This window comes from Gopherus evgoodei, chromosome 6 (assembly GCF_007399415.2).
Source record: "Gopherus evgoodei ecotype Sinaloan lineage chromosome 6, rGopEvg1_v1.p, whole genome shotgun sequence".
NCBI lineage: Eukaryota > Metazoa > Chordata > Testudines > Testudinidae > Gopherus > Gopherus evgoodei.
Window position 1 is genome coordinate 12,516 of NC_044327.1, and position 21,924 is coordinate 34,439.

Below are 21,924 nucleotides of genomic sequence, written 5' to 3' on the forward strand. Positions count from 1 at the left end.
TAGGATCAGTCACTGTAAGAAGACAGGCTTTTAGGCTAGACGGACCGTTGATCTGACCCAGTGTGGCCAGTTTTATGTTATGTACTTATGAACTGGGATGTATGAGCACCCAGGGCCCTTTGTGGAGCTGCCCTTCTCCTTCTATGCTTTCATTGACTCCAGCCTTTTTTTCTATTCATCATCAGCATCATTGTAAACAAGCTGTCCCCTCACCACCTGTTCCCTCCAAGGCCCAGTGTCCCCTGTAAATCACTGACCTCTTTCCTCTCTAGCACTGACTGCCCCTCCACGTCCTTGTCCCTCCCTCTGTGCTGATGGGACCCTGCTCTCCAGTCCTTCCTCATCAAGCAGCTCAGTGGATGGGAATCGTAGAGTCACCGTGGTGCTTTAGGAGCAGAAACCCCCACAGAGCTTCCATGCGATTGGTACTTTGCCCTCACTGCTCAGGACTGAAACTTGTGCAGGGAGACTGGCTGGGCCACGAGCAAAGCAGCAGGGGTGAACGGGAGTGAACCCAGGGCCTTATACATGCAAAGCAGGCACAGTACCACTGAGCCACATCCCCAAACTAGACCTTTTCTGCTGACTGTTACACTCAGAGCTGCCTCTTGCCAATGCATCCAGTGGCTTATAAGCTTCATGGGAAACCCTTTCCCCCCAGTCATGCTCTCGTGCAGGTTGCTGGTTCTTAGGGGTCACTTTTCAGCAGGGCCAGAGTCAATGTGTGGGGCAGAGAGAGTGTGTGTGCCCTGGACTCAAGGTTAGCTCAAAAAAAAAAAACGGCAAGGGAAAAACTGCTGGCTGGGAGCTAAATATGCAGAACAATGGGTTGGGATTCTTCTACGCTCAGATTTGTTATGTAACTGGCAGTCTCCCAAATGATGGTCTGTTCCTTCCCTCAAAATGCTGGCTAAGCCTCTTCTTTTGAATTTAAAGCTCCATGAAAGGAAAAAAAATAATGAGGAAGAAAGCATAGAAGCTACAGATGTAGTTGAGAATGGACTTGGAGTGATAAAAGGCCAAAGGAAGGAAAGTAGCATTGTTTCTGCCTGGTTTTGAACCAGACACCTTTTGCATGTAAGGCAAATGTGATAATCACTACACTACAGAAATCAACTGCTGTCAATTTTGAGGCCCTTTTCTAAGGCTTTCTCAGTAGCTGCTACACCAGCTTATTTCCCTTTGAAGAACAGAGAAACCAAAGGGCATCAAGAACTTATGTTTTTTTGAATGAGCCAAGAAAAGGGAGTAGCATTGTTCCCCTCGGGTAGCCCCTGTTCAATTCCAGGTCAGAAAACAAAACTCTTCTGCAAGAATATCCAAAAAATATTGTGTTTCGCTTTACTTCATAAGTACAGTTGTGTGGCAATTAAATGATGACCCTAAAGTTTCATAAAAGCAAAGAACGCTAACACAATAGTGTGGGAAATATGGATATATCTGAGATAGTGGTTTGGAATGAAGGAAGCCAAAAATTGGTGGGTCAAGAGAACAGGCACTGTTTCCCCCTGGTTTGGAGCTTCTCTCACAACTACTGGAATAGAAAAGCTAAGCAAATGACGCTCTATTGTTCCAAAGGAGATTGAAGTGAGGCCATTTTCTCCAGATAGAATTAAATGGTCATGTCAGGAGTGGGATTTAAAACCACATCTCTGTGCAGAGACCAGAACACCCAAAAGATAGGAAGAAAGAATCTTAAAACTAGTACTTTAGACCAGTCCACCAGCCTAGTGCTACAAAGATCTTGACTTATTAACCCTAGTTTTCATTAATACTTGATGAATTCTTTAGGAAGGTCAAGATGGCACATCTCTTTCAACTCCTAGAGACCTTCTACAGCATAGCTGATTTTTAGACACACTCACCCGGACCTAAAGTTACACGTTTCCTGGAGCTCCATGAGTTCTGAGGTGTTGTAATCTCCCTGTTCATGTTTTAAGAGAACAAAAGATGGGTGCTGGCATTCTGAGAAAGTAATGTTGAACCTCAAAATCCTGCCTTGCCTGCCAGACAGTTAAGCAACCAGCACCCACAACCTCTACCAGGATAGCATCCTATCTGGGAACAACTCATTGGTCAATAGCTGGGGGGTGAAATCTTCATTTCTTTGTTGTTCTGTCACTGTAGTCCCCTCTTTCCTATTGCTTGTCTGTATAATCTCTGTCTGGTGCTGTGACTGTTTCTGTCTGCTGTATAATTAATTTGTTGGGTGTAAACCAATTAAGGTGGTGAGGTATAATTGGTTAGATAATCGTGTTACAATATGTTAAGATTGGTTAGTTATATTTCAGTAAAATGATTGGTTAAGCTAGAGCTAAGCAGAACTCAAGTGTTATTATAGTCTGCAGTCAATCAGGAAGTAAGCGGGGAATTGGAATGGGAATGGGGGTAGGGGAACTGGAATTATGCTTTGCTAAGGGGTGGGGGGAATAGGAACAAGGGCACAGACAAGCCTCTGTGGTGTCAGAGCTGGGAAGGGGGATACTGAGGAAGGAAACTGGAATCATTGCTTGCTGGAAGTTTACCCCAATAAACATTGAATTGTTTGCACCTTTGAGCTTCATGCATTGCTGCTCTCTGGTCACGTGAGAAGGTCCAGGGAATGGGAGGGTGATGGGATAAACCCTGTAACAAGTACGTCTTTCAGGGTGTGAAACCCCCCAGAACCAGTATAATTAAGCTGACCTAAGCCATGGTTAGATAGTGCTAAATGAAAGGAAAGATTGTTTTGCCAATGCAGCTATTACAGGGATGGAAAACCCTTGTGGTCCCTGTAGCAACTGTATACTCCACAGTGCTACAGCAGTATTTTAACAATAGCCAGCCTCAGAGGGAGACCAGATCTGGCTCCATGGATGCTCAGGCACTAATACAGCAGCAATGACAATACACTAACACTTCCGTAGTTGACAGGATTTGAACCTGCGTGGGGAGACCCCAATGGATTTCTAGTCCATCGCCTTAACCACTCGGCCACAACTACCTGATGAACAATTACTGCACTACACAATGATTCTGTTCTCACAGAATTGTCACTTCAAATTGCTCAGACCAGCTCCCCCAGCACACTCACGGCTGTGCATTGGTGTAAGTGTGTCCATGGTGAACAACAAGAGTTCCTGCCCATTTCCCTTCCAGCTGGAGCACGATGAGAGTGTGTTTGTGGCTAACGACATTGCTATAGATTGTTGTTCATTCCCCACACTGACAATTCAGACAGTCCCTTTCCTATTCGAATCTCCACCATATCATTCCAATAGCCGGGGGCAGGATTTCTCTGGGGCACTGAAATGTTTCAGGGGATTGGTGTGTGAGCTCAGCCTTGCATTCCATCCCTGATGTTTAATGGACTAACAACAGCAGCAGAAAGAAAGAGCTGAGCCAATATCTCACTGTCAGAGGTGAAGGTGGCCACGTCCCCTCTGTCTGACCATCGCCATTGCAGGAGAGAAGGGTTCACTGGAATCGAATGCCCTGGCTCAGACCAGAGACACAGGGAGGTTTTACTGTTATTGGATCTGTGCAAAGGAAATTGTGCCTCTATGTGAAATTGAGGAGGGAAATGAAACGTCCACATGGTGGCCCAATGCCCTAAGGAATGTGGGCGATTGACTCTGGCTGAGAAATGATTTAACAGGAATTTGTATCAATGTATTGCCCTGATTAAAAGCTATGGCTGTAAGGTGCCACTGTTGTTAGTACTTGAACCTGCGTGGAGACACCCAAGTGGGCGTCAAGTCCATTACCTTAACGAGGGGTAGTTGATTATTTTGTCAAGATCCAAATTTCTTGGTCAAGATCTAGTCAATGTCTAGATGACAGAGAAAATAATACACTGATGATAATAAGAAGAATTTAGAAATATTTACAGTTGCTATGGGCATAACTATGATGATTGTTTCATGTTTCACTCTTTATATCTGACACCACCATCACCTTTCCCTTTAGCCTTGTAGTTTGCCAAGGGTAAAACTAAACATCTCTTCAGATACAAGGGAGTGTTTGTGTTCACTCCTGCTAGCTACACAGAGGCTTGATGTAGCTGCTTTCAGTCCTCCGGCTCTGCCCTGATAAGTAACATTTCAGGGTGTCACTGAACTGAAGGAGGGAGATCATTTTTTGACAGATGACGCCTCCTCTTAAAGGTGTTTGTCTGGCTGGCAGCCCTGGTTCCCAGGTGTCTCCTGAGGGAAGAAAGTTTCTGTGCAAAATACTAAAACTTTTAACAGAGAGGAGGGAAAGGCGACGACCACATGGTGGGGCCAGTATGTACCACAACATGGTTCTTTTATGTGGGATGACTCTGAACATTGACTGATCTCCACTCCCTTGGATTTGAAGAGATGTTTAGTTGTGCACTTAGGAACCTATAAGGCTGAAGCAATTTTATGGGTGGTGACACTACGATGGAAGGGTTTTTTAATGTTGTAGAAATTGTTAAAAACACTTAGCTTAAACTGGAACTGCCTGTTATTAAAGGCTGGTTTCCCCACCTCAGTTCCATAAGCTCTGCTAGAAACACGCTGGGTTCTCTCCTGCCTCGGCGGGAACTACAGGGAATCGTCCCCTGCTGCCCTTGGCTCCAGGCTGATTTTTCTGGGGAGGGGACGTGGAATTGATTTGTTCGCTGTTGAGAAGGGAGCCGGGCCAGTTCTCAGGGAACCAGAACTCCCAGCATCTTCCCAGCCCAGCCCAGGCTGCTGCCCTGTCCCAGCCTCTGTTCCCCTGGGGTCCCTGCATGTTTGACTCTAGAGCAGGCCGGGAGCAGCAGCTGAGGCAGAGGACAACCTGGGCCAGGGAGATAAGGAGTTTAGCAAGCAAAAAAGGTAAAATGGCAGTGGAGTATTGCCTTGGACTCGACGGTATTTCTCCATTGGTCTGTCTGCTTTGGGGCAGGGACAAGAACACGTCCTGCTGCATTTGTTATTTCAAAGGGTGGTTTAGGATTTTCATTCTCACACATGGTGCACAAAGCAGGACTCAACCTTTGGCGTAAACTAAACAAGCTGCTCACAGATTCTGGCAGCCACAATGAGCATTTGGTGTGAGAGCTCAGACCTTCCCCTGTCCCAGAGGGAAGGGGTCACGTGTGTGGGGACTGGACCACTGACCTACCCACTCCCAAACTTTCAGTAACTCTGTTATCAGTGCCTGTGAGTGTTATTTAAACCATAAGAAAAACCACACTGGGCTAGACCAAAGGTCTATCTAGGTCTGAATCTTGTCTTCTGACAGTAGCCAATAGCAGGTGCCCTAACAACCAATCAACAGGGCACCACTAGGAGTTGAACCCAAAATCTCTTGTTTATGAAGCAGCTGCTTTAGCCAGCTAAGCCATGGCACGTGTGGGTGGTTGAAATACAGTGTCTGCCCACACCTGACTCCCTGCCATCACCACTGGGGCCTGACAAGCTTTGCTTGTGTTTGGATTCTGCAAAGCAGAGGAGCAGGTGACGTTTTCCTTACAAGTTGTGTGTTAGTGAATCTTTGGCCAGGTCTGCACTACAAAGTTGTTTCAGCAGAATTATATTGCTCAGGTGTGTGAAAAACACACAACGCTACCTCAGTCGGCAGCTTGTGGCTGGTGTACACACTGCAATGCCACGTCTGGCGACAAAACTGCCCTGTTTTGCTGACAAAATAAAACAGCTTTGATGAGAGGTCTAGAGCTTTTTGCAGCAAACTTGAAGTGACAGAGTAGACGCTGCTGTTCATTATATCACCATAACTGGCCTCCTCCAGTATCCCACAATGGCCGCCATGAACTCGCCTGCCCTGCATTCCTGCTACAGAGCCATGGGCCCTCCCCTTTCATTGCTCTGGGAAGTTCTGACAGCTGAGCCTGCTGCTCTGCTCTGGCAGCCAGGAGCAAATCACTGCCGTGGAATGCTGCTCTCTCCCGCACTGCGAACACAGAGCAGGGTGGCGGGAACTTCGTTACAGTGTGGGGGGCCACTGGCATCCGAACTGTGACATGCCCAGGACACCCCTTTTCTCGAGGAGGCTCTTACCTTCTAAACAGGGACGGCTGTTTTCTAGTAAAATCAGGAAAAGGGAAGGAGAAAACTCGAAAGAAGTTCCTCCTGGCACTCACATACGTGAACCCGAATACTTTCTCAGTCCTCAAAGAGAGACCTTGAGAAAGAGACTTGCTGAAGCAAAGCCACAGGGGTCTCTGAGGTTTCCTTGGCCCCTCGCCCCTGTCCTGCCTGGCTGATGTCAGCATCTCTCTGTGAGGTCACCACCTCCCCATCACCTTTGACCAATAGTCTGAGGTCCTGCAAAAGGCCTTTGTGATGTCACTGCCACATCCCTCCCTTGCTGTGCTAATGTCCTGCCCCTGGCCAGGAACTTTGGAGGTTTGAGCTACTCCTGTGGTCACCCCACTCAAGGAGCGTTCATTCTAGGAAGCAAGCCGGCTAGACAGTAAAACATCAGACTCTGATCCCAATGCTACACTCCGTTTTTCAGAAATTAGTCAACTTTATGGCCAGAAGAGATCATTAGAGCATCTAATCTGACCCCCTGCATATCACAGGCCTCCTGTATGACACAATAGCTACTTCTGGGGCAAACACATTCCAGAAAGGCATCTAGTCTTCATTAAATGACATCAAGAGATGGTGAATCCACCACTTTCCTTGGTAGCTTGTTCCTGTGGTGAAACATCCTCGCTGTTGAATTTTTGTGCCTTATTTGTAATATGAATTTGTCTCTTTTCACCTTCCAGCCATTGGGGCTTGTTATGCCTTTCTCTGCTAGATTCAAGGAGCCTTTTAATACCCAATATTTTCTCTCCATTAAGGCCCTTCAACACATCACTGAAGTCACCTTTCAGTCTTCTTTTGATAAGCTAAACAGGTCGAGCTCTTTCAGCAAGCTCACTAGAAGGCATTTTTCTCCAGCCCTCAGAACATTTGATGGCTCTTTGCTGCCTCAGCTCCAATTTCACAACATCTTTTTCAAATGAGGACACCAAAACTGGAGGCAGTATTCCAGTATCAGTCTCACTGATGCCGTGTCACCTCCTGTGACGTTATTGACATAATCTGTAACTGTATAGATCACCATTACGACCACTGACATATATTTGCAGCCAATATTGTAGAAAGGTTGTCGTTTAAGGGGTCTGTGGAGAGGTTATGATTGGTTGATTAGAATTATGCTATCTCTAGATGTGTATCATTTTTTGTAGTAGACGTTATAAATATTGGCTCTATGCTGCTCATATTTCAAACTTGTGCTCTGCTTACAGGGAACACCCCAGACAAGTTGGTGTCAGTTCTGCCTAGCCTGCTTGATGGCCCATTAAGGACCATCAGCTATAAAATCGACCCATTGAGAGAAGGCAGATATGCCTTGTGACTCAGCAAGGTATGCAGGGACCTGCCTATGGACAGAACTCTAAGGTTTTTCTATGTCACATGCTGGATAAAGTGTCCTTGGGACAAAGAAAGCGAAGACTACATGGCAAAGACTATAAAATGCTGAGGCCTCGCCTCCACCTTGTTTTCAATCCTGCTTCATACCTCTGGAGGGACTTTTCTACAAACTGAAGCTCTCTACAAAGGACTGAATGACCCATCCCAGCTGTGGATATATTCCAGAGACTTGATTTCAACCTGCAGTTTATTCCATGACTGCTATAAGCCTGAACCAAGATCTTTGCCATTACTGGATGTGAAGGGTTAAAATCCATATGCAGTTTATATAACAACCTGGTCTATGGATTGTGCCAGCTCTTTTCCAGACCCAAAGTCCAGAGCATGGTCAAGGGATCAGAGGCCTAGCAAATTGTGATCAGCTAAGAGAAAGATGGGGTAAACAGAAAGCCATGCTTGCTAAGATAGGCCTGGTCAGCAAGTTGCCAGGTGTTGGAGCTGAGAACTAAAGAATTGTGTCTTATTCAGAGTTTCAGATTGAACAAAGAATCCCTGTTCCTATTGTGTTAGTCTCTTCTGTAGGGAGACATTCTTCCCACAAATCCAACCTTGAGTTTATGAGAAGTTGGCACATGTCAGTATAAGATATGACATCCTTCCACCTCCCCTCCAAGGAACCAATGCCTGCCTTAAGACACACAAAAAACAATCTTTATTGCCATATACTTTCACTGTTTCTTTGCTTTAACCCCTAGGAATGTACCTGGTGGACAATCAAAGGAGTTGCTCCATTCTGATGGACCCCAAATCAGAATTCAACATATATATTTTATACTACTAACATTTTATCAAAGTATTCATTAAATGTTAACTTGCTAACTTGAGACCATGGGCGGAGACATTATGTAACCTGTTAACTATTGGCTAATATGTTTATCTTGTCCTGCTGCAAAACCTAAGTTGGGGTGCGGAACTGCCTACCCCGTCACTTTCCCCCACCCATGGAAAATCTATATATTCTGTTGCAATCAATTAATTGACAGTGCCTCTGAGCCTAATAGCAAGGTGACACTCCGCCAGCGCTGTGTGCAATAAACTCCTCTGCTTGACCTCTACACGGTGTGGTTTACGTCCTTCAGAGAACAAAGAAAGAGGTGGAGGCCAGGTGACCAAGTTGCCAGGGAAAGAGAACCAAGGACAGAAGAGGGACAAAAGGGCCTGGCTGAGCTGGGCTGTTGGAAGCAAGGAGTCTGCTGGTTTTGGGACTCAAGGGGAGAGCCCAGGCTCTGAGTTTTGGGTCTCATGAAGATGGACTTTGCTGAATCTTCCTACTTCCTGTGCTAACAAAGAACTTTCCCAGGCTGTATTCCGGAGAACTAATAAACCTTCTGTTTTACAATGCTGGCTGAGAGTCACTGGTGATTGTGGAAGTTGGGAGTGCATGACTTCTTGGGGAGGGGTGTAAGGCTTTCCCAGGTGTCCTGCTAAGGTGACTCACTACAGGAAGCTCCTGGCATGGAACAGGGGTGCTGAAAGGTCCAAGGTCAGTCCCAGGACATGCTGAAGGCAAGGAGGTTTCCCCCAGTGACAGCATCCCTTGAGCAGTGTCACACTGGTGAGGACTCTGCCTGTGTTTGGTTCAGAGCTGTTCCAGAGCACTGAGCCTGTGTCAGACCCCCAGCATGTGACCTGCAGGCTCCACTCTGGCAAAGCTCCCTGTCCCTAGGCTTTGGCATCTGTCATAAACAGATAGTTAAGGGTTAATGTCTCCTTTACCTGTAAAGGGTTAACAAGCTCAGTGAACCTGGCTGACACCTGACCAGAGGAGCAATTGAGAGACAAGATACTTTCAAATCTTGGTGGAGGGAAGTCTTTGTTTTGTGCTTTTTGTTCTGTTCTTTGTTCTCTCTTCGGATTAAGAGAAGCCAGACATGTAACCAGATTTCTCTAATCTTACTGAAACCGTCTCTCAGGTTCCAGATAGTAAGTAATAGATAGAAAGCGGATTAGATTTATGTTTGTTTTCTTTATTTGCAAATGTGTATTTTGCTGGAAGGATATTTCACCTTTGTTTGCTGTAACTTATACTTAGGCTGGGAGAGGGAGTCCCTCTGGTCTAGGTGAAGCTGAGACCCTGTAAACATTTTTCCATCTTGATTTTACAGAGATAATTTTTACTTTTTCTTTATTTGATTAAAAGAAAGAAAAAGTAAAAATTCTTTCTTTTAAGAACCTGATTGATTTTTTTATTCCTGTGTAAGACCCAAGGGGAGTGGGTCTGAACTCACCAGGGATTGGGAGGGGAAAGGAGAGAAGGGGGAGGAAAAGCTTAATTTCTCTCTGTTTTAGGATCCAAGGAGTTTGGATCAGGTACTTCTCAGGAAAAGTCTGGGAGGGGGAAGGGAGAGGGAAAGGTTAATTTCTCTCTGTGTTAGGATCCAAGGAGTTGGGATTAGTGTCTCTCTCTCAGGGAGAGTCTGGGAGGGGAAGAGAAGGGGGGAAGGTGAATTTCTTCTCTGTTTTAAGATTCAAGGAGTTTGAATCACAGTATCTCTCAGGGTAACCCAAGGAGGGAAAATTCTGGGAGGAGAAAGTAGGGGGATTGTTTATTTCCCTTTGTTTTAAGACCCAGGGGGGTTGGGTCTTAGTCTCCCCAGGGAAGGTTTTGGGGGGACAAGGAGTGCACCAGACACTGCAATCTCTGGTTGGTGGCAGCGCTATCAGATCCAAGCTAGGAATTAATTTAGAGGGGTACATGCAGGTCCTCACTTTCTGGACACTAAAGTTCAAAGTGGGAAAGAGACCCTGACAGCATCACTAGCCTCTGCTTAATGATTAGGGGTCAGTTTAGGGCTGTGATTCCCAAAATGTGGGGCATGCCTCCTAGGGGGGCACAGAGGAATGTTCATGGAGGCACCTCAGGGTTGAGCCAGCCCCCATGGAGAGCAGGGAGGGAGCCCCACTCAGCCCCACTCTGTCCCAGCTCTTCGCCCACCCTACCCTCAGCCTGAGCCTGAGCCCCTGGCCCAGCTGCGACCCCCTTACCTGTGTCTGCACCCCTCTCCCCAGCATACCACAGCCCCCCTCCCAGCCCTGGTTCTCGACCGTGGCTTCCGAGGGCCCACAGCCATGGATAAGAGGACACAGTGTGCAATGTTTGGGGACCACTGGTTTAGGGTGACGTCCTCAATTGCTTCTATGCAGTCCAATAAAAGCTATTCCTCACCTACCTACCCCTCCATCAGAACGGACTAGGTATGTTCTGCTGCCTTTCACTCATGCAGGAAGGATAAAAACATTTCATTCCACTCAGGGCTAAGGTGATTTGTAACCTACCACCATCCAAAACTGATCATTTTGGGGAAGTGGCCCCATCATGCTGCATAGCTAGGCAGAGCAGTGGTGTCTATGCAAACACGATCTGTTCCTGAAGTCTTTCCCCCAGCTCCTCACTAGATGTTCATTCTAGGAAGCAAGCCCCTGCTTCCGCTTAGTATTTAAAAACTCCAAATTGTCCTTATCACTGCTGCCCTTCGATTTTTCCTTCTGTCCCTTTTTTTAACAGTTCAGATGAGGTGGTCAAGTGGTTATGGTGATGGATTGCTAATCCATTATGCTCTGCATGCATGGGTTCGGATCCTATCCTTATCAAATGCATTTAGTTTTCACCCCTCCTTTATAGACAACCATATCCCCCTTTGGTACAATAACAGATCCAACAATATTACTTCTTGCAAACAAAAACCTTCTCAGAAACTCAGAACCCCCTCCTTGCTTTAAATTAAATGTCTAAATCCCAGATTTCTAAAAAAAATTTTCTCTTGTCCTGTATTTCTTAGTTTTTATCTCAAACGGTAACATCCTCATCATCTTCCCCAAACAGCCTGGGACCTTCCCAAATAGTTAAAAGATCCCCATCTTGAGCAAGGCCACAACCGTGAACCAGAGCTAGTGTCTAGGCCATGCTGTTCTGAAGGAGGCAACTCAGACATTTTCTCCCTGCTTCCCTTGGCAAAGTCTGACTGAGAAAACAAAATCTCTCAAACTGAAAATTTTCTGCTGAAAAACCAATACTAGTCTGTTTGGGGACTTTGATTTGAATGTATTATTATTATTCTCTTCTGATTTATCTCAGTTCAGTGTTTGTCCTCCAGCTGTGTTTACAGGTATTGAGTTGTGGGGGAGAGAGGCCAAGTCATAATGTCTCTATCCCCCTTTCATAGTTTCTTCCAACTTGCTAGGAAATACCTTTGCTACGACTGAGTCTAGCAGTGTCCATTGTCTCCGTGCTATCTCGGAGAAGTCTGCATTGTACACGGTTTCTGGGATAGTCCTTGGGAGTGTGGATACCTTCAATGGGCCAGCAGCGAGTCTGGCTCCTCCATTGTCAAAGCTTGTGGGGGGCATTTCCCAACCTCATAACATATCTCAGTAATGCACACATAGCAAAACTTCATAACTTCCCAACCAATGCTAGCACATACAATCCGTGATATTAATGTTCAACAGATTAAGACTTTTGACATCATACCTCACCAGGCAGACTTTGTACAAACCATGTCATCATTATATGAGAGTGGTGAATATGGGGCTTCCAGGGTGCTGCTTTGAGCACAGTGTGCCACACCTGGCTTCCATTGCAATGGAGACGTACCCTTAGAGTCCATCTCTCCTGGGATAAAGATGGCAGCATGGCTGGCCTGGGTCATCTGACTTGGACTCATGGAGCTAAAGATGTGGGGCTAAAAACTGTTATGCAGATATTTGTGTTCACACTTAAGCCTGGGTTCAGAAACCCTCAGCCCTCGTGGGGTCTCAGAGGTTGGGCTCAAGCCCCTATGTCTGTACTGTAATTTTATAGTCTGGCACAGCCCAAGCCCCATAGCCCTGAGTCAGCTGACCCGGGCTTTCAGACAGGTGCCCTGGCTGTTTTAATCACAGTGTAGACATAACATTAGGCTACGTCTCCACTGCAAAGAAACACCCTCAGCTGGCCCATGTCGGATTAATCAGGATCATGCAGCTAGGTCTGGAGTAAAGTTGCAGTATACATGTCTCGGCTCAGGCTCAGTACCCTGCTCTAGGAGCCCAGAAGGTTGGGCGGGAGTTTAGCAAGTGGAAATGGTAAAACCCCAGAGGAGTATTACTCTGGACTCATGGCAGTTCTCCATTGGTCTGTCTGCTTTGGGGCAGTGACAGAATCACGTCCTGCTGCATTCGTTATTTCAAAGGGCGGTTTAGGATTTTCATTCCTAGACACAGTGCACAAAGTAGGTCTCAACCCTGGATGTAACCTAAATGAGCTACCCACAGATTCTGGCAGCCACAATGAGCATTTGGTGTGAGAGCCCAGACCTGCCCCTGCCCCTGCCCCAGAGGGAGGGGGTCATCCTTGAGGGGACTGGACCACTGACCTATCAGCTCTTAACATCTAAACTTTCAGGAACTCTGTTATCAGTGCCTGTGAGTGTAATTTAAGGCATAGGAATAATCACACTGGGATAGACCATTGGTCCATCTAGCTCCGAATTTTGTTTTCTGACAGTAGCCAATGCAAGGTGCTCCAAAAGCCATTCCCCAAGGCACCACTGGAGTTGAACCCAGAATCTCCTGTTTGCTAAATAGGTGCTTTAACCAGCTAAGCCATGGTGCCTGCTGTTAGCTACAACATCCTGTCTGCCCACACCTGACTATCTGCCAACCCCCACAGGGGCCTAACAAGCTTTGCTTGTGTTTGGATTCTGTAAAGCAGAGGAGCAGGTGACGTTTTACTCCCAAGCTTTGTGTGAGTGATTCTTTGGGCAGGTCTACACTACAAAATTTGGTGGATGTAACTACATTACACAAGAGTGTAAAAAATTCACACCCTCTCGAGCAATGCAGTTATATCAACTTAATCCTGATGCAGATAGCGCTGTGTGAACAGGAGGGCTTCTCCCAGCAACACAGCTTGGGAAGGGGCTTGGTTAGTGAAGACCCAGAGAACAGGTGGCCCATGACTCTTGCATGTGGGGAGACTGGGCATGAGTGCTGGAAGCTCCCTAGAAGCTAGTCTGCCTCTTGCTCACTCCTCTCCTCCCCTGAGACCTCCTTGCCTGCTGGTCGTGCCTCTACACCCTCTGCCCCAAAGTCTGCTCACCACCCACACCTGTCTGCCCCCCCCTGAGACCTGCTCTGCCCACCACCCACACCTCTTTGTCCCCTGTCCTGTCCACCACCCACGCCTCTCTGCCCCTCCTGTGACACCCATCCTGCCTGCCACTCACACCTCTCTGCCCCTCCCCTCCCCTGCGCAGCTCAGCCCCGCCCACCGCTTGCACCTCTCTGCCCCTCCCCTGAGACCTGCTCTGCCCACCACCCACACCTCTTTGTCCCCTGTCCTGTCCACCACCCACACCTCTCTGCCCCTCCTGTGACACCCATCCTGCCTGCCACTCACGCCTCTCTGCCCCTCCCCTGACCTGCACTGCCCATCACCCACAGCTCTCTGCCCCTCCTGTTACATACATCCTGCCTGCCACTCACGCCTCTCTGCCCCTCCCCTGACCTGCACTGCCCACCACCCACAGCTCTCTGCCCCTCCCATGACACCCGTCCTGCCTGCCACCCACACCCAGCCCACCGCTTGCACCTCTCTGCCCTCCCCTGAGACCCGCGGTGCCCACCTCTTTCTTCATGCTGCTGTTGTTATTCCATGAAACATCAAGGATACAATAAAGAGCTGAGTTTACTCCAGGGTGAGGGAAGAAAAAAACCACCAACCCCCTGGCAAAGCTCAGTGCCTCAACGAAAAACTGCCCCCCGCTATTGCAATCACAGATGTTCTGGGGATATGACAGGAGAGGGTCTGTCTGAATTAAGACAGGCCCCAGGGGATGGGGGAAGCGGCAGGGGGAGCACTGGGGGCAAGCAGGGAAGTGACTCTCCTCAAGCGGCCCCTCCTCAGCCCATCTCTGCCCCCCTGTGTCTGTGGCTGCCAGTGCTGCTGGCCCCACTGACCCCCCCCCCCCGGCTATGGCTCCTCTCAGGAGCAGCTGATCCAGCTCCAGGAGAGCATGTGCCCCCGGGGTTATAAATTAAGCATTTAAAATAAAGTTAAATATGAAAAAATGTGTTTTGAATTGATGGGGGGGGGTCGCATTCGGCACCTTGCTTTGTGCAAGGGGTCACCAGTTCAAAAAGTCTGAGAACCACTGGGTTACACAGGGAAAGCGCAAAGAGAGACACTGAAACAGGCCTGCAGGGGAAATACCTGGGGAGAGTAGTTCCCAGCTCACAAATCTTCCCCGCTCCATTTACTGCCCCATCCCTGGGCTGTATCACAAGTGCCGAGAACATCCCAGATCCCCCTCTCTGCCAAGGGGGTTTGCACAGGTAGTTCCTTCTGCCAGGCCTCTGCCTCACTGAATAATCGCATAAATTCACTGGTGCTTCTCCCTCCGCCCCCGCTTCTTTCTGTGACCCTTCTGCCAGTTGCAGTCGGCAGCAACATGGCCCAGGGTTCAATATCTTGGGGATCCTTTATAACAACACAACACAGAGCCCGCTCGAGCCCCCACCCAGTAACCTGGGACAATCCCACACCACTCCTGGGTGTCTCTAGAGGCAATACTTCCCCTCGCCAGCACCGATTCTGAGGCTGTGTCTACACTATCAGTGCCAACAATGGGTTCCGCTCGACAACGATTCACAGCAGTGAGGCCCGACACACGTTCATTTTCATCCTCTGAGTCAGGAAACCCACAAAAGCCTCTTCTTTTGTACTGAGGCAGGCAAAAATAAGGTGACACTAAATTATTCTGATTGCTAAAAGCAGGTTTAGGGGGTTATGTATTTTTGAAAAAAGAAATCCATACTGATCCTTCTAACTAGCAGCATGAGATAAAGAAAAGAACACGGACAAACCTTGTCAGTAATGGCTATTGTCCTAAATGGGAAATCAGCAGTGGGTTATAGCTGGGGGAGCGCACAGTCTGAATTTGTGTGACCCGACCTCAGGCCCCACCCCCACATAGCAGTAGGGCTTGGCACTCTCTGTGAATTGGTGTGGTGGCTGAGTGGTTAACCAAGCAGGGACAATCCAAGGAGGTTCTCTGACTTGGTTTCACTCCTGAGGAGATTCTGCACCAAAAAAATAAAAATTCTGTGCATAATATTTTAAATTCTGCAAATTTTATTTGCCAATAAATAAATGTGGAGGCTCCAGCATGGTAGAGGGGAGCAGAGGCTCCTGGATGCACAGAGGTGGGAGATCACCCTGCAGCCCTCTCTCTCCTCCAGGGAAACAGACTTGGTGGTGAGGCTGCACCTCTCTGCCGCCTACTCCAGGAGCCCCAAACAGACTCCCCAGAAGTGCTCATGAGGGGTGCATGAGGAATGCATGAGGGGTGCACTCCAGTGGCTTCCCTCTCAGACAGTCAGATCAGCTGGCCCTGGGGGCTCCAGCCACCACTACCGGCAGCACAGTGGGGCTAAAGTGGATTCCTGCCCACCCTCGCTCTGCACGGCGCACCACTGCCAGAAGCAGCTGGCACGTCCCTGCGGGGTGTGTCTCTCACACGCTGCTCCTGCCCCAAGCACCAACTCTGCCATTAGAACTGCGGCAATGGGAGCTGCAGGGTGGTGCCTGTGGGCAGTGGCCCCAGGAGATCCCTCCGGCCTCCTCCACATAGAAGTTGCTGTGAGTCACTTTCAGGAGCTGCCCAAGATAGGTGCTACACCCCAACACTCTGCCCCAGCCCAGATCCTGCACCCTACGTGCACCCAAACTCCCTCCCTGAGTTTGCCACTGCCCCCCTGCACCCCAACCCCCTGCTCCAGCCCAGAGCCCACACCCAAACTCCCTCCCTGAGTCTGCCCCCTGCATCTTCTGCACCCCAACCCCCTGTTCCAGCCGAGAACCTGCATCTCATGCACCCAAATTCCCTCCCAGAGCCTTAGGCAGAGCTGGGGGGTGGGGAGAGGGGAACAGGCAGGACTTGGTCCCTTTCTGGGCATCACCAAAAGTTATATAAACCTGGCAACCCTGAGCTGGAGCCCCAGTCACTGCACATCTCTTGCCTTCCAGGATAGGACTCTGTGGGGCAGGGCTCTGCTGGGGCTTTATTCCTTCCTTTAACCACCCTGGAAGTATGAACAGGGAGAGAATTTGTTCTTCTTTTCTGTGCAGAACACAGGCAGGCAGATGGATTATTGCCAGGGCTGTAATAAAACCCGAGCTAGCAGAGGATGGTTTCAGTCCATACACCTCTGGGTTATGGGCCCAGCTCGCTCCTGCTGCACCACTTGGCTGTGGGGGGAGCAGGGGCATCCTGCAGGATGTGTTCGCAGTGCAGCTCCCAAGCTGTGTCCTGGCGAGCGGTGCCCAGGGGATTTAGACACTTTAGAGGCAGGTGATTGACACGTGCTGGGTCCCAGCTCCAGCGCTGAACTGACACGTGCTCGCTGCATTCTCAGCCGGGGGCTCCTTGGGCTGATGGTTCAGCAGCACCAGCCCCTGCCCCTGCTTTTCCCCTGGGGAGACCCAGTCCCTCTCCTGCCCCCTCCGGGCTGAGGCGGGTCCCCGCTTCCCCACGTGTCCCAACCCCCCTGCGTGGGGCCCGGGGGCAGGGCCAGACCCGGGAAGGAGCTCCTTCCTGCCCCCCCCCACCGGCTCCCACCCCTTAGTGCCGGCAGCAGGGCCATGGCCGGGGCCGGGAGCGCAGCCCGGAAGCTGCTCCAGCCCTGCAGCTCGTGGGACGGGCAGGGACACGCATGGAGGGACACGCTCCTGCCGGGAGGGGCCAGGCCCAGCTGCCTGGTTCGCCCCCTGCCCGGGGGGGTCCCCGAGTTCCCCAAAACTGGAGCGGGACTGCGGGGGACCAGTGGCCCGGGCCGGGGAGGCGGAGCAGCCCCTGCTGCGGGGCCGGGGAGACGGAGCCCAGGAGTGGCTGGGTCGGGAGCTGCAGGAGGGGCCCGGAGCGCGGCTCGGCTGCAGAGCTCGGAGCCCAGGCTGGGCCGGGGAGCCTGGGGGGGGATCAGGGGTGTCAGAGCCAGGATGGGGTAGGGGTAGCAGCTGTGGATGGAGACTGTGGGGCTGCTGGGAGTTTGGGGTGTGCTGGGGGGTCAGGGCTGGAGAGGACTGTGGGGCTGCTGGGAGCTGGGAGTTTGGGGTGTACTGGGGGGGTCAGGGCTGTGGACGGGGACTGTGGGGCTGCTGGGAGTTTGGAGTGTGCTGGGGGCGTCAGGGATGGGGACTGTGGGACTGCTGGGAGTTCGGGGTGTGCTAGAGGGGTCAGGGCTGGGGGTTGGGGATGTTTGGGGGGCTCCATGTTCACAGCTGACCCTGCGGTAGCTTTGGGGGCTGGAGCTGGGGAAAGTGGGGGACTGTCTGAAGTTGGCTGCTTCGGGTGTGGGTGAGGCCCCGGGGACCTGGGGGTTGGGCTGCACCCCTGTCGCTGCAGCCTGGGGCCCTTCGTTTCCTCTGGAAAAGCTGCTCCCTGTTTCTCCATCTCCTCTCAGTCTGAGTCCCAGGGACCCTTCACAGGCGTCTGCAGGGCAGGACGGGACCTGAAATCTGGCAGCTGGGAGGCTGTTTGCAGCAGTTTCTAACCCTCCCTCCCCTGCTTCTTCCAGGAGGAACCACAAAAGCATCTGGCCCCTCTGGGAAAAGAGAGAGAAGCAGCCAAAGCCTAGAAAGAGTGACAAAGTGAGGAGCTGCTGGTAGGAGCCCAGAGCCCCCCGCCACTGAGGTTTGCCTGGCATAAGAATGACCTGGTGAATGCAGGGCCCCCCTGCCAGCCTCAACCAGGGACCCATACCCACTGGAGCCCAGGGAGAGGGCAGGGTCAGACACGGGGGTGACATGATGCCCTTAGGATGCAGGAGACAGCTGGGCAGGAGAGGGTCAGTCTGTGTTAGCCCAGAGCCCCTGCCCACGGGCTGTCTGGATGTCACAGTGACCAGGGATCCTTTCTAGCTCCTGGGAGGGATGAGGAGGAAGGAGGTGAAATGTGGGCTGCAGAGATGGGGGGATTTGGCTCAGTGCAAGTTGATGAGGTTTTGGGGAGAAGTGTCCCTCCTGTTGGTGATGTACAGCTCACCCCAGCCCTGATCCCTCCTCTCTTCCTGGGATAAATGAACTTCCCATCACTCACCACAAGAGATCTCATGTTCTGGTAAATAACTCTGCCACCTGCCCTGAGGCGCATTTATGATTTTCCCCAGTTACCAAACAGATGAATTTCAATGTTGATAAATGCAAAGTAATGCACATTGGAAAAGATAATATCAAATACACATAAAATGATGGGGTCTAAATTAGCTGTTACCACTCAAAAAGAGATTTTGGAGTCACTGTGGATAGTTCTCTGGAAACAGCTACGCCATCTGCAGCAGCAGTCAAAAAAGTGAACAGAATGTGGGGAATCATTAGGAAAGGGATAGACAATAAAACAGAAAATATCCTATTGCCTCTATATAAATCCATGGTATGCCCACATCTTGAATACTATGTGCAGATCTGGTCAAAAAAAAATATATATATTGGAATTGGAAAAGGCACAGAGAAGGCCAACAAAATGATGCAGGGTGCGGAACAGCTTCCCTACGAGGAGAGATGAATAAGACTGAGGCTATGGCTGCACACCGCAGCTTTAGCAACACGTCTGTGCCACTACAGCCGTGCTGGTGACAGGCCCGCAGTGTAGCTGCTAAAGCAGCAAAGAGTCCTGTGCATGCATCCGACGAAGTGGGTATTCACCCACGAGAGCTCATGCTCCAAAACGTCTGTTAGTCTATAAGGTGCCACAGGACTCTTTGCTGCTTTTACAGATCCAGACTAACACAGCTACCCCTCTGATAGTGTAGCTGCTGTTTGTCAGCAGGAGAGAAGTGCCGGTGTAGACAAAGCCTGAAACTGTTCAGCTTGGACAAGAGACGACTAAGGGGAGATATGAGAGAGGTCTATTAAATCATGACTTGTGTGGTGAAAGTAAATAAGGAAGTGTTATTTATTCCTCATAACACAAGAACTAGGGGTCATCCAGTGAAATGAATAGGCAGCAGGTTTAAAACAAACAAAAGGAAGTATTTCTTCACACAACACACAGTCAACCTGTGGAACCCCTTGCCAGAGGATGTTGTGAAGGCCAAGACACTAACAGCGTTCTAAAAAGAACTAGATGAGTTCATGGAGGACAGGTCCATCAGTGGTTATTAGCCAGGATGGACAGGGATGGTGTCCCTAGCCTCTGTTTGCCAGGAGCTGGTAATGGGCGACAGGGGATGGATCACTTGATGATTCCCTGTTCTGTTCATTGCTTCTGGGGCACCTGGCATTGGCCACTGTCAGAAGACAGGGTACTGGGCTAGATGGACTTTTGGTCTGACCCAGTCTGGCCGTTCTTATGTTCTATGTTCCCTTGTTACTGAGCCACCTTCTCCCTGTTGCAGAAACAGATGGCAGTTGAAAGGCAGAAGATCGTCTTGGAGTGGCAGGAGCTGCGAGGGTTTCTGGAGGAGCAGGAGCAGCGGCTGCTGTCCTGGCTGGAAGAGCTAGAGAGAGCCATTGTCCAGAGAAGGGATGAGGGCTTCTGCAGCCTGTCCTGGGAGATTTCCCTGCTCAGGGAGAGGGGAGGAGAGAAGGGGCAGCAGCCGCTGAGCCAACCCCTGCAGGTCAGGCTGTCATTGCAATGATGATACTCAGCGTTTCTATAGATGCTTCTGAGCCCTGGACCCCAAAGAACTTTACAGAGTGGAGTCAAGGGCATTATCCCTATGGGACAAATGGGGAAAGTGAGTCCGAGGGAGGGGCAGAGCCCTGCCCAAGGTCACACAGTGAGTCTGACAGCAGGACCATGGGTGGGTCATGGGAGTCCTGGATGCTGCAGCCCCAAGGTCTTCTCTCCTGGAAATGAGTCTCTGCATTGGCACTTGGAGGGTGAAATTCCCTCCCCCACCATGCTGAGGTCCCGAACCAGGACCAAGGCCCTTCTCATGGCAGGTTGATGGATTTAGTGGGGCCAGGGGCCTTTTGGGTCTCTCAGCACTGAGGGGAATTGGATTCTCAATGCAGAGAAATATCTGGACCCATGGGAAGGAGACTCTGGAAAAATTCCACCACAATCTCAACAGCTTCCACCCCACCATCAACCTCAGCCTGGACCAATCTACATGGGAGGTCCACTTTCTTGACACCACGGTGCAAATAAGTGATGGTCACATTAACACCACCCTATATCGAAAACCTACCAACCACTATGCCTACCTTCATGCCTCCAGCTTCCATCCCGGACACATCACACGATCCATTGTCTATAGCCAAGCACTGAGGTACAACCACATCTGCTCTAACCCTTCAAACAGAGACCAACACCTACAAAGTCTCCACCAAGCATTCTCAAAAGTACAATACCCGCACGAGGAAATAAGGAAACAGATCAACAGAGCCAGACGTGTACCCAGAAGCCTCCTACTGCAAGACAAACCTAAGAAAGAAACCAACAGGATTCCACTGGCCATCACATACAGCCCCCAGCTAAAACCCCTCCAACGCATCATCAAGGATCTACAACCCATCCTGGACAATGATCCCAAATTTTCACAGGCCTTGGGTGGCAGGCCAGTCCTTGCCCACAGACAACATGCCAACCTGAAACATATTCTCACCAGTAACTGCACACCGCACCATAATAACTCTAGCTCAGGAACCAATCCATGCAACAAACCTCGATGCCAACTCTGCCCACGTATCTACACCAGCGACACCATCACGGGACCTAACCAGATCAGCCACACCATCACTGGTTCATTCACCTGCACATCCACCAATGTAATATACGCCATCATATGCCAGCAATGCCCCTCTGCTATGTACATCGGCCAAACTGGACAGTCTCTACGGAAAAGGATAAATGGACACAAATCAGACATTAGGAATGGCAACATACAAAAACCTGTAGGAGAGCAATTCAATCTCCCTGGCCACACTATAGCAGACCTTAAGGTGGCCATCCTGCAGCAAAAAAACTTCAGGACCAGACTTCAAAGAGAAACTGCTGAGCTTCAGTTCATCTGCAAATTTGACACCATCAGCTCAGGATTGAACAAAGACTGTGAATGGCTTTCCAACTACAGAACCAGCTTCTCCTCTCTCGGTTTTCACACCTCAACTGCTAGAACAGGGCCTCATCCTCCCAGATTGAACTGACCTCATTATCTCTAGCTTGCTTGCTAGCATATATATACCTGCCCCTGGAAATTTCCACTACATGCATCTGAGGAAATGGATATTCACCCACAGAAGCTCATGCTCCAAAACGTCTGTTAGCCTCTAAGGTGCCACAGGATTCTTTGCTGCTATTTGTGGAATGGGTTTGTTTTGGGGGTGAGGGAACCCTGGACAGCGCGGGGAAAATGTTTCAGATTCCCAGTGCAAGAATATGAGCCTACTGACCAGAGGCTGCTAGGAGATTCGAAGGAGGGGTGAGAGGTTACCCACCAGTAGGGCCTAGAGTAAATAACCCCTCCCCTTCCTTCCAGGTGCCAGCACTGGGAAGCCTTT

At 49.9% G+C, this 21,924-nt stretch overlaps 2 non-coding genes across 2 annotated transcripts; both read right to left on the reverse strand.

The window, feature by feature from the left end:
• Positions 1–1,040: 1,040 nt before the first annotated feature.
• On the reverse strand, positions 1,041–1,113 carry TRNAV-UAC. The gene has a single exon. It is a non-coding gene; the product is annotated as a tRNA-Val (tRNA).
• Positions 1,114–2,901: 1,788 nt separating this feature from the next.
• On the reverse strand, positions 2,902–2,983 carry TRNAS-AGA. Its single transcript has one exon. It is a non-coding gene; the product is annotated as a tRNA-Ser (tRNA).
• Positions 2,984–21,924: the final 18,941 nt, after the last annotated feature.